The sequence below is a fragment of the Bufo gargarizans genome, chromosome 4, assembly GCF_014858855.1.
Source record: "Bufo gargarizans isolate SCDJY-AF-19 chromosome 4, ASM1485885v1, whole genome shotgun sequence".
Classification (NCBI taxonomy): Eukaryota; Metazoa; Chordata; class Amphibia; order Anura; family Bufonidae; genus Bufo; species Bufo gargarizans.
This window is the reverse complement of record NC_058083.1, coordinates 515,278,205-515,293,517: the sequence shown is the minus strand read 5'-3', so window position 1 is coordinate 515,293,517 and position 15,313 is coordinate 515,278,205. Positions and strand designations below refer to the sequence as shown.

General features: G+C 40.1%; 1 long non-coding RNA gene across 1 annotated transcript; it reads right to left on the bottom strand.

The window, feature by feature from the left end:
- Positions 1-11,340: 11,340 nt before the first annotated feature.
- On the bottom strand, positions 11,341-12,099 carry LOC122933682. Its single transcript, XR_006388531.1, has 4 exons — positions 11,967-12,099; positions 11,757-11,884; positions 11,546-11,673; positions 11,341-11,450 (listed from the first exon to the last, which is right to left on the bottom strand). It is a non-coding gene; the product is annotated as an uncharacterized LOC122933682 (long non-coding RNA).
- Positions 12,100-15,313: the final 3,214 nt, after the last annotated feature.

Here is a 15,313-nt window from a genome sequence, read left to right as displayed (position 1 = left end):
TCTGTGCGTGTTTGGGGGTGATCTACTCTCACTTTGCAGCCTGAGTGTGTGGTGTGCGCAGAGTGAGAGCTTGGAGGTAGTCCTGCCCCTGGCAGACCCATCGGCCCCGGGAACTAGGCCTGTTTTTACAGATCCCTGCAGATGTTTTACCTGCTACTAAATGGGATAGGAAGCCCATTATCCCATAATAGGAAGCCCATTATCAACTTCGACTGTCCTATTTGTCACGAGAACAGAGGGCAGGAATGCTGATCACCTGCAATCCGTCACCGTCTGTAACCTGGTGTCACGGAAGGTGTACAGGAAACAAGACAATGCAAAATGAATATATGACTCACTGGATCCAAAACTAAGGAACAAAAGGGAGACCCCTGCATAAGACCTGGCACTCTCCCTGCTTGCTCAGCCTATGCAAAAATCCCAATGGTGGATGATCGCATATCCACGTACCTCGACTATATACCACCTGAACACCCTACAATAGTGAGGGGACATGACCACCGGCTCCCTACACTAGACACGAAGGGAGTCAGGGTCACCTGGGATCCAGCAAACAGAAAATCACAAATAAATGTACAGCACTTATCTTGTAGAAGGCTGGAAAATAGGATCAGCATGCACACACACTCCAGGAAGTTGTATAAGCCGCACACTAATGCATTATGGGGAGGAATTTAAAGGGATGCAATCAGTCCAACTACATGACAGCTGAGAGAGGCTAATGAGATGAGGAACTGAAATTCAAAACAAAGAAAAATCAAGGAGGAGGTTCTGAAAGGCTTCTGTCAGAGCTTCTCAGCTGTCTGGTTGTGACACCTGGTCACTATTGGTCTCCGAGATACTGGAGCAGAAATCACCCTTGTGCGTCCGAAACTAGTGAACCCCGAAAATATAGTCCCTGGAGCAACCTTGCCTGTGAAGTGAGTTGGAGGGATGGACCCTGCAATCCCCATGTATGGCACTATGAAGTGCCTTTTGCACTGTGGCATTAGAAGAATTTTGATATCTCTGACTCTCTAACCAGACTATCTATTACTCTGTAATTCTTCTAGCGCCATTCTATGGAAACAGTAGGTTTAAAGAGCACGCCAAATGCTTCAAATAACTTTATTAACTTCAACTTTTCTTTATATATAACACTGCTGCCTCCGCAGCAGGTAGTCCATGTACAAAACACGTGTTGAAAAGATATCACAAAATGGCGGTATATATAAGATGGTGGTTCAACTGTTCAATCTGGTCATTCAACATAAAATGGTGGAAATATTTCTCTCTTCAGTATCTGTACTGTCACTTTAAGTTATTTAAGCACTTTATGATCTCTCTGAGAGGTATATCTGAGGTCTAACTAATAGTTCACTTGCAGTATGCCGTTAGTGACTATTTGCAGATTGGTTGCAATTGAATTTGTGAACTTTGTGGTTTGCAAATGCTGAAACTATTTTGGCCTCTTGGTCCCATAAAACTCCGCTCTCAGTGGAGTGAATGTCTCTTCAGCTCCTGTCTCTGGTGAATAATGATTCTAGCAGCAGATGCTGGTGGAATTCCCAGACAGGCTGGCTGTGATTGGTGAAAACTCTTTCATTATGAGAAGCTGGCTGTGATTGGTCTAGACTTCTGCCCAGCAACAACAGATTAACACTATGCTTTCTGTTGTTTCTGCTGTGTCACTGAGCCTACCTTACATTACAAAATGAATCTTAAAGGCATATTATCTTTTTCTGCTTCTGTGAACACAATATAACAGTTACATGACATCCAAAACATGATGTCATAATAAATAACTCTGCTTTTGTCTTTAACACATAAACATAGGAACTGTATTAAGGCTATTAGCAGGTCTAGCTATATACATATATAGGCTATACTAGCAACCTAGGACAGGTCTCACTCCCACCAAAATTACCTATAATTCTATGTTCTTAGTGGTAGGACTTGAACATGAATTTGAGGAATTTTCCATCAGGTTCTCACTTCTTAAATGTCTTTTAGCACTCTCAAGTAGAACAACTAACTTCTGTATAGGATGTTCCAACTTGAGTGGAGTAGTGAGATGTTTTCCTTTATTGTCAAGTTTTGAGTCTCCTATTTGTAACAACACTCTTCTTACTATGGTGTTGGTTGAGGCTGAGCACTCGCCACCTGGGCTATAGAAGACAAATTGTCTGCAAAACACCTGAGTAGTTTATTATTTAAAAAGGCACATTGTGTGTGCTAAATGCATAGAATAAGACAATATATAAAATTGAGCAATACCTATAGTGAAATAGTAATGATATGTGATCATACATAAAAATACATAACGACAGCGTAAAAAGGTGGGTAGCGGTAAGCGTATATTGGATCCCCGATGTGTGATGATTATAGCAGCGTCGGTATTCAAATACTGTCCGATCCAGAGAATAAATAAATAGATAAATAATTAGATGTCTCTTGTGGTATCTATAATATCAAGTGTGAGTCGCACTTGTTTTCACTCCCGTAATTGAGTAGCAATAAAGCAGGGTTATATAAGTAGCACAGAGATATTATGATGACCAATCATGATATGATACAACTCTAGGGTACACACGTAGTATATTTAACCTTGTCGTATGGTTAATAGAAAATAATGCAGTATTCAACCTGCGCTCACAGTGGCGTCCCACGTGGCTGCAGTGTTGTATACAGAGGTACCTGTCTAGGAGTTGTCAGCTACTGCAGCATGATGGTCTTGGGACGTTTGTCGCTTTAGTATGTTGTTTCAATGTGCCGCTGTTTCTTTGTGCGGGATCTCCGGCTACTGCAGTAGCAGTAAAGGGACATCTCCGGTTCTATTTTAAACAGGTGTTTTAAATCTCGGCATCACATGTATGGATAATGGGAGGCGAGGCTGGTATCAATTATAATAGATATTGCATCGATGAATGTCCATGAACAAAGTCAACGAAAAAAATATATGTCCATCAGCTGATGTGCGGGTCTCCTGTAACCAGACGCGTTTTGGGGTCTATTCCTGACCCCCTTCCTCAGTGGTCCTACAAACAACTTTTTGTCTTCATCCTTTTGAAGGATGGTAATTCTTCTTTAACTAACACTATGTCACCAACTTGGATATTTCTTCTGGGTGTTTGCCAGTTACTTCTTAGCATAAGATTGGCTAAGTATTCTTTCCTCCATCTATTCCAAAACTGTTCTGATATATATTGAACTCTTCGCCATCTCCTTTTAGCATATAAATCCTCTTTGGTGAACTTACCAGGTGGTGGCTGCATGCAATCAGACTTAAGATAAAGTAGATGGTTGGGAGTTAAAGGGTGCAAACTTGTTGGATCATTGATGTTATCAACTGTAAGTGGACGACTGTTAACAATAGACATTACTTCATAGAATAGGGTCCTAAGTGAAGCATCATCTATTCTTCCGGCTTTCTGTTTTAACACTGAACTTAACATATTTCCCACAGTTCTGATTTGTCTTTCCCAAACTCCTCCTGTATAGCTTGCATGTGGAGCATTCATATGAAAATCACACTGTTTCTGTAACAAATACTCAGTTACTTTTTCTTTTATCGATCTCTTTTAGAGCTTTCTTTAATTCATTCTTTGCTCCTACAAAATTAGATCCTTGGTCAGATCTAAGCTCTCTGACGGTACCTCTAATGGCTATAAAACATCTCAAGGCATTGATGAATGCGTCAGTTGACATATCGTCTAACATTTCCAGGTGAATCGCTCTGGAACTCAGACATGTAAATATTAGTCCATATATCTTGTACTCCTTGCGGTTCTGTTTGGTGATGAATGGGCCAAAACAATCCATTCCGCTATAAAGAAATGGTGGTGATGGGTTTACACAATCTGCCGGTAAATCTGCCATTCTTTGCTCTTCGGTAGGTCTACGTGCCTTTCTGCAGACTACACATTTACTTATATACTTTACTATAACTTTGCTTCCTTTCACAATACAGTAACCATGTTCTCTCAAACAGCTTTGTGTAAAGCTTGTTCCTTGATGCAAGTATATGTTGTGGTAGTGATCAATAATCAATCTTGTGAAGGTAGTTTTTGGGTAGAATTGCTGGATTCTTCACTCTGCTAGGTCACGATGCATTTTCCAGTCTCCCTCCCACCTTCAGTATACCATATTTTTCAGCTTTCATTCTTTCTTCTACATTCAACAATTGCTTCTTTCTTATTCCCTTTGCCAAACGTTGAATTCGAGCTACTACGTTTATGACTGTATTCCATTTTGAACATCTGGCTAGTCTTTCAAGTATGTCATCTTGCTCAATGTTTGTACAACTTTTACTTCTGGACCACCCATAGACAATTCTGTGTAACCTTTACTGGGTGTGATTTCCTTTTCCCAAAGGAACTCTGGGCCTGTGAACCAAAATGAAATGTTCTATTCTGTTACATTCAGGCCTCTTGGATCTGCTGGGTTATGCTTTGTGTCAATGTGATGCCAATGTTCCGGATTTGTTATTTCCTGAATTTTCTCAACTCTGTTGGCAACAAAGATATGGAATCTTTGAGCTTCGTTGTTTATGTATCCTAGGACAACTTGTGAGTCTGTCCAAAAATATTCTTCATCTATTTCCAATTCTAATTCTTCTCTCAGAAACTTGCTTACTGATGCTGAAACAACAGCTGCTGTCAATTCAAGTCTTGGTATTGTCTGAATACTGGTAGGTGCAACTCTGGCCTTCCCTATAACCAGGGAACAGTGTATCTTTTTTTCTCCTATTACTCTGATGTAGGAGCACTGACCATAACCATAACTACTGGCATCTGAAAAATTATAAAGTTCTATTTTCTTGCACTTTCCGAAATCATGACGTACAAAACATCTGGGTATCCAAACTTCTCTCAAGTTTTGCAGGTCTCTTATCCAACTCTCCGACCTTGGCCTCAAATTTTCAGGTATGGGCTCATCCCATCCCAACTTCTGTCTGCATAATTCTTGTAGTATTTATTTTGCTCTGAGGATTACTGGGGCCAAGAATCCCAATGGATCAAATATAGAAGCCACTGCGGAAAGAATGGTTAGTCTAGTTGCAATTTTATCTTCAATAGATACTTCAAAGAAGAACTTGTCATTCTCTACATTCCATACCAATCCAAGTACGTTCTAAACTGGGAGATGATCATAATTGAGATCTACATTCTTCATTGTTGCTGCACGTTTAGAGTCACTGATGGATTCCAGTACCTCTCTGTTGTTTGAGATGAATTTGTGAAGGCGCAGGTTTCCTCTTCCGCATAACTCGTGCCTTTCTTTCACTAGTTTGATTGCAGATTCTGTAGACTCTAGACTTATGAGACCATGATCTACATAAAAGTTTTTGTTCAGAAAATTTGCTGCTGATGGGCAATCCTTTTCATTCTGATTGGCCAGGTACTTCATACCATAATCGGCGCAACCTGGAGATGATGATGCTCCAAACAAGTGTACTTTCATTCTGTATTCTGCTGACTCGGTATCTGTATCTCCATCCGCCCACCATAGAAACCTCAGGAAGTGTCTATCTTCATTCTTCACATGAAACTAGTGGAACATCTTTTCAACATCACACATGACCGCTACGGGATACTTTCTGAATCTGCAGAGTACTCCAGGCAGAGCGTTTGTAAGATCTGGTTCTTTTAGTAGATGATCATTCAATGCAACACCATCGTACTTTGCTGAGCAATTAAATACTACACAAATCACTGCAAAAAATGCACCAAAATGATACGCAACTGACAATACTACCTAATTTCTCAAGCCGATGTTAAAAGCTGAGAACTATGCCAATATCTTCCAGTGAGGAACATATAGGAGCCTCTCATGCACCACATCTCGGTGTCTCAGCACGCATAGGGTCCTACCACTCAACTGTCCGTGGTGTGTGAACAGGGTCTGAACAGTGCTAGAAACCAACTCACAGCCAGACTCTCACATGCCTCCATAGTGGTATCACCAATGTACTGTGAGGTAGGATAAAGCTGTGAGCCGCACCCACAACAGACCATGTGACACAGAGGCTACCAGGTGCAAAAGAATGTTACCAACAAAGTAAAGTGGCACATTCCATACACATAAAGACAAAAACTCAGTCTCCCTCCCACCTTCAGTATACCATACTGCAGAACAAGATTAAGCTTGTACAATGGGTGGTTGTGTGGAAGCCCTTTAGGTTCTTGCCTAAATCTCTTCAACTCTTCACTGTAGAATCTCTGTTGAATGAGTCTTATGACTGGTTCTTCAGCTTTCATTCTTCTGCATTCAACAATTCCTTTTTTCTGATTCCCTTTGCCAAACGTTGAATTCGAGCTACCACATTTATGACTGTATTCCATTTTGAACATCTGGCTAGTCTTTCAAGTATGTCATCTTGACACTTGGCAGCAGTGCTCAACGTTTGGACAACTTGCTCCCCAGGTTATAGACACACTACAGTGTCTGTGTTTGGAGCATTTTTAACCGTTTAGGCCACTTTTTTCAGTGAGTTTTTGCAATTAAATACTACTCTAATCTTATCTGGTAAACACCTTGATGTGGGATGTACCACATTACTCATTCTTTAGGTTGGTTATTAACTTTTTCTGCATGTCCTTATTAGAGGATGCCTTCCATGAATTTTCAAATAATCCTACTTGAATTTGGGATATCTTCCCATCTTTTTCATCAAACATTTCAATTTTGCTAGGGCAAGATTTCTGTTATTTGGCAGACGAGGTCGTTCTCTAAAAGGTAAGGGCATTTCAAGATGACCTTGTTGATTCTGTGGAATACTTTCTTCTAGAGTGTGCACGAACTTTGTCTTCTTGGGATACACTATTTTCTTTAGAACTTATGTCTGCAAAGTCGGATTCAAGGATCTTGATTACTTTTGCCGGACTTACAGTTGGTAACTCTTGGACAGATATTCGATGACGCAATCCTGTCACCTATCTTGAGTCTGCGATCTGCTGTTTTTCTCCAACAACACCCATCCTAGATCAGTTTGAAAGGCGTAGGGTTCACCCTTTCCTCCTGTCATTACTTTTCCTGGTACCAAGGCTTCGGGACAATCGTAACCTATCAACACTCCAACACCAAACTCCTTCAGCGTGGACATTTCATGAGATATGACAGATAGGCGCTCCTATTCATTGGCTGTTTGACAGGTAGGTATGCGATCTTGATCTAGAGGTCATATCGTCTTTTGTATAAGCTGGAGGTAGATCTAATGTGCCGTTTGAATGAAGTCCTCTAACTCTCAGTCCTTTGACCCTTTGACTGTTCACTAATGTGTCTCTCATGATACCCTAGAGTTGTATCATGATATGATACAACTCTAGGGTACACACGTAGTATATTTCACCTTGTCGTATGGTTAATAGAAAATAATGCAGTATTCAACCTGCGCTCACAGTGGCGTCCCACGTGGCTGCAGTGCCCACGTGGCTGCAGTGTTGTATACAGAGGTACCTGTCTAGGAGTTGTCAGCTACTGCAGCATGATGGTCTTGGGACGTTTGTCGCTTCAGTATGTTGTTTCAATGTGCCGCTGTTTCTTTGTGCGGGATCTCCGGCTACTGCAGTTTCTAAAGGGACATCTCCGGTTCTATTTTAAACAGGTGTTTTAAATCTCGGCGTCACATGTATGGATAATGGGAGGCGAGGCTGGTATCAATTATAATAGATATTGCATCGATGAATGTCCATGAACAAAGTCAATGAAAAAAAAATATGTCCATCAGCTGATGTGCGGGTCTCCTGTAACCAGGCGCGTTTCGGGGTCTATTCCTGACCCCCTTCCTCAGTGGTCCTACAAACAACTCTTCTTACTAGTTTGTCTTCATCCTTTTGAACTTATGCCAATTTCCATTGACTTCTAGGTAATTCTTCTTTCACTAACACTATGTCACCAACTTGGACATTTCTTATGGGTGTTTGCCAGTTACTTCTTAGCATAAAATTGGCTAAGTACTCTTTCCTTAGTTCATTGGCTGTTTGACAGGTAGGTATGCGATCTTGATCTAGAGGTATATCGTCTTTTGTATAAGCTGGAGGTAGATCTAATGTGCCGTTTGAATGAAGTCCTCTAACTCTCAGTCCTTTGACCCTTTGACTGTTCACTAATGTGTCTCTCCCCGTCATTGTAGTGAGTTTGAGCTTCACTGGTTCTGTAGCCACTTGTAATTTCTTGCAGATTTGTTGATCAATGAAGGTGACATCACTCCGGGCATCCAGTAGCGCATAGGCATATACCTTCTTTTAGGATTTAATATGTACACTGGTACAACCATTGATGTGTCATTGCTTTCTCCTTCCCTCACTCTGCAAGAGAATACTGATACTTTCTTTCCTTCCTCAGTATCTTTAGGTATTGAGGATTTATCTTTATTAGGACGTTCTTCATGTAGTGGTGTAGGATGGCATCCTTTGCAAACGCTGCATGTGGTCCTTTTCTTACACTCCTTAGCCTTTTCTAAGCCATCCCAAACAGTTGGTTATCCAGCACAATTTTGTTCTTTTCTTCTTGTGACTTCTCCTTCAATTGTTGGCACTTATGTATGGAGTGGTTCTCTCCACAGAACATACACTTGAAGGAAGTCTAAAGATTTGTTGGTTCTGTCTCTCTACTGATCCCAGTAATGACTTTGGGCTTGCTCTCGTAGGTATCTGGACCTTTAGCTGCTGCGTTGGTTGCAAAGCTAGTTGTTCTTGCACGTCTTATCTCTCTTGCAGGCCTTTCTTCGAAGGATTTTAAGATATAAGATGATGTTACTGGATTACATGCTATCTGTGCTTCCTCATTGACGAACTCAGAGAACTCTTTAAAACTTGGGAAGTTCTTACCTAGATCTAACTGTTTAGTCACATAGCAATTCCATCTAGAAGCCACTTCTTCAGGTAGCTTATTTAGCATCCTGTGTTTTTTTTAGATAGTCGTTCAGTACTTCCAGTCCTTGAACATGTGGGATGGCATTGCTGCATGCTTGCAGGAAGTCACCATACCTTTGGAGTCTGAAGTGTTCTTTAGGACCTATTTTAGGCCAGTTATTCAGTTTCTTTCTAAAGGCTCTTTGTACTAAGAAAGGATGACCATATCTTGCATTCAATTTCAGCTTCTTCGTCTTTTCTATATGTTACCTTCAAGAACTTCCTTGGCTTCTCCACCAACATATCTCTGAAGGTAGAATAACTTGTCAACTGGACTGAAGCAATGATGCTCAATGATCATCTCAAAACTTCCCTTCCACTCTATGAACTTCAGCATGTCTCCTGAAAATACAGTAGGTTCCAGAACGGGAAGTCTAGCTAGGACTGTTCTCTGTGGTCTTTCTGGGACAATGGTTGTAACATTCTCCTGAGCATTGCCGTGGCATCTAGGAATAGAATCATCCGGTTCAATTTTCTCAATTAGTTCTGAATTAGGTGAGTCCTTTTTTTCATCTTTTCCGGTAGATATAGAGGGTAAATTCACACACCTTTTTTCTAACACTGGACTAGGCCTCTCTTTGTTTTTGAGCAGGGATGGAATTATAATAGCTTATTTCTTCACTACATGCAGGATATTTCCTTCCATTCTCCTGGGCATATGAAGTAAAGTAGGAGTCTTTTTCTTCACTTAGTACAGATTTAGTATGACTACTCTGACTCGTATCCTCCTCATGTATTCTGAGTCTGGCTTCTATGATCTTCTTTCTGCCTTTCCAGACTTTTCAATTCACCTTCCATTTGATGGCACTGTGCCTCCATTTTAGCTTCCATCTGATGGCACTGTGCCTCCATTTCAGCTTCCATCTGATGGCGTTGTGCATCCTTTTCAGCTTGCTTTTCAGCCATCTGTTGACGCTGTGCCTCGATGGCAGCTTCCATCTCAAATTCTGCTTTCTTGACAGCAAGTTGTTCAGCTAATTCCTTTCTTTTGGCTGAAGTATTTGAGGACTCTGATATGTGGGTGGCACTTCTGCTAGCGAAGAAAGTCACACTAGAGATTGTGGTTCCCCCGAAGGACCTAGCATAGTCTCTCATAAAAAGCTCATTCATTCTACTTCTTGCTTTAACTTCATCAAAGTTTTCTGCAGCTGATAGTTCTCTCATGAGCTTTACTAAATCTTTAGTGACCGCAGTACATGTGTCCATATTCCTTACAATATCCTGGGAAGGTGTCGTAAGTGACCGCAGGTTGACATATGCTGCCATAAGCTCTGATTTAGATTCTTCTTCCGTCTGTACCATATCGCTCAAGTTCCTTTTTATACTTAATTGCTTTAGCATTCTACGAATGTCTTGTAGGATTTCCACTTCTCATACATTCTGGCGAACTTTTTTCCTTTCAGTGCTGCTTCTTGCTCCAAATTTTCCAGCATCTTTGGGGTCGGTTTTCTGGCAAGTGATAAATGTCTTAGTTCATCTGCTTGGGCTATATTTGAGGCAAGACTAATGCTGCAAAAGAATCTTCTACCTCAGCAGGTTCTCATGCTCTTCAACTTCTACTCTATCTTTGTATCCTCTCACAGTGGCATGGTAATGCCAGGCTCAGACATTTTACTTTAAATGCAGTACTGACAATCAATACGAATATTAAGAGTCCTTTTATTTTAAATGCAATATTGATAAATGCAGAAATAAATGACTTTCACTTTAATTGCTTTAGAGTCCGTGTACTACAAACTGTCCTTTGTTTTTATTTAAAGTCTCTTATTTCTTAACATAAAAAAGTCTCTTTATGCCAAAGCCTATATGCAATGATAAGTAATAAAAGGAAAGCTCTGACCTTATTCTAAAGAGCAGGAACAAATGTCAATCTTAAGGGAAGTGTGTCTTTTCTTGATATGATGCAATGCTCTGCACTGACTTGCGATGCTCTGTGCAGACTTGCGATGTGCTGGCTTGGATACGCTGCTTGCGATGTTCTGTGCTGACTTGTGATTCTTTGTGCTGACTTGCGATACGCTGGCTTGGATACCCTGCTGCAGACCTTGGGCCTAGTGGCGGGAAACTAGCTGGCTGCAGTACGTGGTCTCTCTGTGGATAGCAGTGCAGGCACTCTAGCTCTGGACTTTGGCCTCCCACCATGCGTCTTTTTTCTCTCTAGGGATCGCAGGAGGTTTGGCTCTCTTTCTCTGACTATTTTGCCTTTGCCATTCTGCCACTTTAAGAGTCGGCTACAGTTTGACTAATGCACACGTTCTATGGCATCTATGGTAGCCAGTGGCGTAACTAGAGTTCTATGGGCCCCAGGGCAAACTTTAAATTGGGCCCCCCCCGCCAAGACTCCACCCCCGCCAAGACTCCACCCCCGCCAAGACTCCACCCCCTCCCGGTTTGAAAGTGTTGTAGTTGAATATTAAATAGAAGGAGATAGGGGTTTTAATTTTTTTTTTTTTAATGTTACCATATAAAATATAGAAAAAAATGTTAAAAGCGTTCCAGAACAAAGATTCTCCACATAAGGCATAAAGCTTCTTGACCCATATCTTGGTAAATCACCTACAATTAAAAAATATAATAATCACAGAATATTGGCTGTCAGTTTGGTGCCTAATTAGATAAGAATTTCAAATATAATAAATTTTTTTACTTACTGAAATTTGATTGTGAATAAGTACGAGTTGTGCTTCTTAACAAGAACAGAAATCCAAATAAAACATCAAAATTAACCAGCCAGGTCCAACGAGGAGGCATCAAGTAGAAAGGAACCAATTTGTTCTCACTGTAAGAAAGGAGATGGTAGCATTTATTAAGTGACATAATTAGATATGTTAAATATAAAATTATATACATTTTTTTACTTACCAAAATTTGAATGTGAAAAGGAACGAGTCATGCTTCTTAACCAGAACAGAAATCCAAATGAAACATCAAAATTAACCAGCCAGGTCCAACGAGGAGGCATCAAGTAGAAAGGAACCAATTTGTTCTCACTGTAGGAAAGGAGATGGTAGCATTTATTAAGTTGCATAATTAGATATGTTAAATATAAAATTATATAAATTTTTTACTTACCAAAATTTGATTGTGAATAAGCATGAGTTGTGCTTCTCAACCAGAACAGAAATCCAAATGAAACATCAAAATTAACCAGCCAGGTCCAACGAGGAGGCATCAAGTAGAAAGGAACCAATTTGTTCTCACTGTAGGAAAGGAGATGGTAGCATTTATTAAGTTGCATAATTAGATATGTTAAATATAAAATTATATAAATTTTTTACTTATCAAAATTTGATTGTGAATAAGCACGAGTTGTGCTTCTCAACCAGAACAGAAATCCAAATGAAACATCAAAATTAACCAGCCAGGTCCAACGAGGAGGCATCAAGTAGAAAGGAACCAATTTGTTCTCACTGTAGGAAAGGAGATGGTAGCATTTAGTAATTATGTTAAGTATTTTTGATGTTGGTAACATCTGCCTTCTTTTTGATATTAAGCTTTTGTTGTGCAGAAACCAGTGCTGTATTCAAATAGTTCAAAGGCGGTCGTTGTGTTTTAGAGTCTAACAACATCAGAATTGTTTATTAATCTGCATCATTGTTACCAAAAAGAAGGCAGCTAAAATAGAACCAAACTAGTTAACTGTTTAGTACAACCAAAGTTGAATAAATTGAACTGGGTTAGTATGAACTTTGATAATATAACTCCCTGTACCCAACAAACTGCTCACTTACGCAAAATACATATTACTAGAAGTTGCGCCGTCTCGCTTTAGACTCAGCAAATTTGTCAACAATAGCTGGAATGTCCAGTTTTCTTGCTCTTTCATTCTCAATGCTTAGAAGGGCAAGGCCAGAAAGCCGTTGTTGTGACATGCTGTTTCTCAAGTAATTTTTAATCAGAGATAATTTGGAAAATGATCTTTCTGCAGATGCCACCGTCACTGGTAATGTGAGGAAAAGTATTAAAGCTGTACATACATCCGGTAGGGTAGATGACAAAGCAGCATTGTCAATTATAAGCAGGTGTGCCAAATCTTTAACTGTGTGGAGCTCAGAGATCTCATTTTGCAGTGCGCTCCGAAAACTAACCAATTGCCCTGCGAAATCGGAAGATATGTCATCTTGGTAATAATGCTGAAATTGCAGTGCAGCTTGAAACAAGTTATCCTCTGATTCAGTCGCCAGCACACGTGGCTGAATGATCCGAAATCTTTCAACTACAGTGTTCATGCTACCAAATCTGCTTGATAACTGGGATGTTATTACATCTAAAGTAGCATAAAAAATAGTAGTTTTAAATCTCTTCTCTGGGTCTTGCAGTCTTTCGTCCAAACATAGCTCCCCACTATGGCGCTTTACTTTGGGCACTCTTTTAATTACAAACATTGCAGGAATTCCCCACTTCTCAGCAAGTTTGATAGCTGTTGTTTTAGCATCTTCAAATTGCTTCCTGTAGCTGCTAAGAGCTTCAATGGCATTATGAATTAAATGGGCTGCATTGCACAGATCCATATGTTCTGACTGCAGAACCTTTGATATTGCATTTATATGCTCCAGAACTTTACTCTGTAGAACAAGTAGGAAGACAAACTCAAAAGATTCAATTTTATTCCTAAGGACCCTGGCCTCTTCCCTCTCTTTACTTTTGGTCGAAGTCAATATTAATTTAGACAGTGCTTTAAGGACATCAACAAACCGAAAGCGTAGGGCAAGCAGCGAGTCATAACGGGATGACCATCGTGTTGGGCACAGTCTTTTTAGGGTCACAGAGGATTCAGTGGTTAGTGACTGAAGAACAGACCATCGGGTGATACTTTCTCCAAAAAAAACATACAAACTCTGTATCACCTCAAAAAATCTTGACACCTCAGGTACGTGGCTCACGGCATCTTGTAGAACTAAATTAAGGTTGTGGGCTGCACAGTGAATGTACAAGGCATTTCTTTCTTTCTTTTGAATGCGAGTTTGAACACCCGAGTATACTCCACTCATGGTGGCAGCACCATCATAACCCTGCCCCCGACATTTTGATAGCTGTAAACCTCTACTTTCTATACATTTTATAATGTCATTTTCAAGTCCTGCAGCACTAGGGTCTTCTACGACATGAAAACCTAAAAATGCTTCTTGTATAGCTATAGCAGTTGCCCTTTGGGTTTTGTCTCTGCTTACAGTCACATATCGGAATATTTGACTTAATTGGTCAACTTTAGAAACATCTTGTGTTGTGTCCATAATTATTGAATAAAAATTGGAGGCTTTAATTTCACTCACAATGCCTTCTTCTACTTTTTTTGAAAGGATATCTATTATTTCATTTTGTATTTTGGGGCTTAGGTATTTAGCTGTCCCCTGCGGTAACTGGAGTAGCTCCTTCAAAACATGGTCATATTCTGCGAGCAGCTCTACAATAGAGAGAAAGTTGCCATTATTACTCTCGCCTATTTTTTCGACATGACCACGGAAAGCTAGATTAGACATTGCCATGGTTAAGGTCACATTGGTTATTCGATGAAGGACTTGTCGCCAAAAGTTTTTCTCTTTTAAAATTTGTCTTTCAGTCTCTGCATCTATGTTTTTTTTTCTCCTCCATTGATCATACACAATACAAGCGTCCATGTGAGCTTGGGAAGCTTCATGAATCTGTATTTTTGCTGAGAGCCTTTGCCATTTTTTTATTCCTTCAGCCCATGCAGGTTCAAAGCCTAATCTTTTACGATCACCAAATAACCAGCATGGCTCGCAATAAGCAACGTTTAGCTTTGGAGAGTAGCATAACCACATGACAGGAATCTTATGGCCTGCTTTTGTAATTCTGTCATAGTACTTCTCAGAGAAACACCTGTTATCGTTATCTCTGGGAAATGGCCCGTTAGGTCTGCAGGGGCCATTAGAAAGAATAAATTTTTTTATGTTGGGGTCTTTTATTGTAATGGGAAAATGTCCCCTATCTGTAACATACTTTTCTCCAAGTAAAGTACGTTCTATACAGACAGTGCCAGCATCTTCACTTTCTAAACTTTCTTGTACTTCAGATATACTGGCACTTGTATGCGGCTCCACTTCTTCAATGCTAGGACTGAAGCTACATGTTTCACTGTGGATACTATCCTCCTCCATCAACGATTGAGAGCTTTCAATAACTGTACTAGTAGAAGGTCTCTCACTTATGTCCTCACACTGACCAGTTATGGTCTCAGTAGTTGCAGAACCACCAGAAGCACCAGCAGCCTGTGAAAAATAGCTGCTTATTTTTGGGAGTTTCTGAGTTTTTTTCTCATCTTCCCTTTTTCTTTTGCGTTTTTGTGAGCCACTCATATGATGGTAAGACGACATTATGGTGGATTAGGTTAGTTGCTGCGACACAAATTTATTTAATCTGCAAATTAAATATGAAAATTGCCTGAGTTTTAAAGACTT